This window comes from Alligator sinensis, unplaced genomic scaffold (genome assembly GCF_000455745.1).
Source record: "Alligator sinensis unplaced genomic scaffold, ASM45574v1 scaffold1122_1, whole genome shotgun sequence".
In the NCBI taxonomy this organism is placed as follows: Eukaryota; Metazoa; Chordata; order Crocodylia; family Alligatoridae; genus Alligator; species Alligator sinensis.
This window is the reverse complement of record NW_005842467.1, coordinates 210,086-213,304: the sequence shown is the minus strand read 5'-3', so window position 1 is coordinate 213,304 and position 3,219 is coordinate 210,086.

Sequence of the window (3,219 nt, the reverse complement as noted above, 5' to 3'; positions counted from 1 at the left end):
ACTCTTTCCTCTCTATGCAGGGGGTTGGATTCGATGATCTATTGAGGTCCCTTCCGACCCTAACATCTATGAATCTATGAATCTATGAAACCCATCTCCAAATCCTTGGGAGGGTTATCTCCCCAGTTGTGGCCCTCCCGTTGGGGTGCTAAGACCCTGGCCTGCACCACATGTACTATTTCCAGCACCAGGTCATGATACAGGTGGCAACAGGAACACAGCTGGAGGCCAAGGGGTGCCTTGTTGATTCGTGCTCATAGGGCCAGGCAGGGAAGACATCCATGGGTCCCACTGGCAAGAGGGGTGCCTTTGCCACCAGAATCTCTCCCCCTCAAGCCCCTCCTGGCACCCCAGCCACAACTCCCAGCCTCCTGGTGAGCTCAGGGGACCCCACCCCCCAACCAAGTCTGGTGGAGTCCTGGGGAGGGAAGCAGCAGCTGAGGGGAGAGAGGGAGCAGGTTCCCCCTGCCCATAGCCATGCCCCCACTACAACTTCCTCACCCCCCCAACCCCTATGGGAACACCCCATGCCTGAGTGGGTGCAGGTCCCCTCGTGGTGCAAAGCCAAGTGGAAGGCCCAGGCACAGCTGGAGCCCTCTGAAGTGGAGGACCCCCTCCCTCCAGACCACCATGCAGGGGGCAAGAGTGACTCAGGTTCCAGGGGCCTCCTCAGTTGTGCCCAACACACCAACCCTGGGAAAGATGAAACAGGTAATCCTGGTGGAGGAAGCTTCAGGGCTGCTGGCTGGTCTTGAGCAGGAACCCATAACGATGCTCCTCTAGCCAGGGCCTGCCCCCCCGAGACCATGGGTGCTGGGGCTGAAGCCTCAGCTGACCCAATGGTAGGTTTGGTAGCAGAGCCCTCCCCCTTCAACAACCTGGGGAAGACAGGGGTCCTGGGGCTCACCCCGGTGAGCCCTGAGAGGGAAGGTACTCTCTCCCAGGACCCCAAGGTGGGCACTGATGCCATCCCAGTGCCTGATGGGTTTTCTCCCCCCATCCCAGAATAGCATTGCTACTAGCCTGTCCTGTGGTCCCACCCAAAGAGGGTCAAGGTGGGGTCCCCTGACCAACAGGCCAATCTTGTTGGGGACCTGTGCAGATTCCCCAGGGTTCCAGCTCTGCCCTGCAATCTTGTGAGGAAGTCGCATCCCCACCCCTACCCCCACCCCTGTCCCAAGAGGCTGCAGAGCTTTCCAAATCCCAACCTGAGTCCGGGGCCTCAGCCAACTGGGAAGTTCAGATGGTGCCTAAGGAGTCTGCTGATCCCCAGGAACAGGAGGAGGATGCCTGTGAACCAGTGGACTCTGTGAAGCCTAAGGGCCTCTCAGTCCTGGTGGTCCCCAGGGGTGAGCTACTTGCATTCCTTGGCTGTGAGTACACCCAGTGGTCCACCAGCAAGGTGCAGCTCACTTTAGACCACTGGGGAGATTTTGACAGCATCCTCGACGCTGATAGGTCACTGGCAGGGGAAGGCAAGGGCCTCAAGCTGTAATGCCCAGATCTATAGGTGGGCCCGCAGTTTCCTAGATGCCCTCTCTGCCTGTGGGAGGGTGCTGCATAAGCCGGTGGACCCCATGCCAGGTGTTGAGGTGTGGGAGGTCCTTGCTAAACCATCTGATCCAGCCAGGTGTTGAGGTGTGGGAGGTCCTTGCTACCCCATCTGATCCCCCTCCCCCAGCCATGAGGTTCTTTAAGATCACAACCCTCAATGTCCATGGCTGAAGGAAGGGTCTCGAGAGATGCCGGGTGTTCTCCTTCCTTTGGAAGGCAGGGGTACCCTGTGATATTCTTCCAGGAGACCCTGATGACTCTAGCCGATAAGCCTAGCTGGAGGCTGGAGTTGGGAGACCAGGTCTTTTTCAGTCACCTCTCGGCCACCTCTTGTGGGGTGGCCACCCTGTTCTCCCCAGGTCTACAGCTGGAGGTTCTCCAGGACAGTGGGGTAGTGCTGGGCCCCCTGCTGCACCTCGGGGTCTGAGTGCAGGTGCTGGTCCTAAACCATCTGAATGTGTATGCTCCGGTGAAGAACCTGGAGTTGGTGGACTTCTTCCACCAGGCGGCCACTTACACCAGAACCCTCAACCCCTATGAGTGCCTGGTCTTTTTCAGGGACTTTAATGTTACCCTGGATACTCAGGAGTGGTCAGGAAGTGAGTGGAGCCAAGTTGCCATAGGTGTCCTCAGGGAAATCCTTACAGAGTACTCCCTGGTGGACGTCAAAGCGCACCTGTCACCCTGATGCCCCCCCCACCTTCAATTACATGAGGGTGGGGAGGACCAGGCATGCTACTTATGGTTGGACTGAATTTATATCTCATTGCCACACTTTGCCCAGGACCACTCCTCTGGCATCTGGCCAACCCCACTCAGTGATCACCACTGTGTCTGGGCCCAGGACATGCTGGGGTCAAGGCTTCTGTGATCAGCCTACTGGCATTTTAATGCCAATGTTCTGGAGGATGTAAGCTTCAGGGAGGCTTCCAGGAGTTCTGTCTGGCCTGGTGGAAGCAATATGAAGCTTTCCCTTTGGCTTGGAGATGGTGGGCTGTGGGGAAGGTATGCATCTGGCTCTTTTGTTGCAGCTAAATTTGGGAGTACACCCAGAAGAGGGAGGTGGTTCAGAAGCAGCTTGAGTGGGAAGTGCTGGAGCTAGAGAGGTGCCTGGCTGCCAACCCAACTAATCTGTCCCTCTGGGGAGAGTGTCAGGAGAGTCAAAAAGACCTTTGCACTCTGGATGACCACCGTGCCTGCGATGCATTTGTGTGCTCACATATCCAGCTCCTTTGGGAGATGGACTGCGGCTCCCACTTCTTATACACCCTGAAGAGGAGGTGGGGGGCCAAGAAGTATATCACCTGCCTCCTGGAGGGCGATGGCACCCTCCTCACGGATCTAGGTGAGATGCGATGCATTGGTGCGCATGAACCTTCTATGAAGGGCTCTTCTCCCTGGATCTGATCAATGCCAAAGCCTGTCAGACCCTGTGGGAGGGACTTCCACAGGTCAGTGTGGGGGACCAAGACCAGCTGGAGGCTCCTCTCACCCTGGCCGAGTTCTCAGCTGCCCTTTGCTTGATGCTTGGCAACAAGGCACCAGGCCTCAATGGGCTGACCGTAGAGTTCTACCAAGCCTTCTGGGATGTCCTTGGCTTGGACTTTGCTGCGGTCTGGGCTGAATCCACAGGAAGTGGGGAGCTCCCCTTGTGGTGCTGGAGGG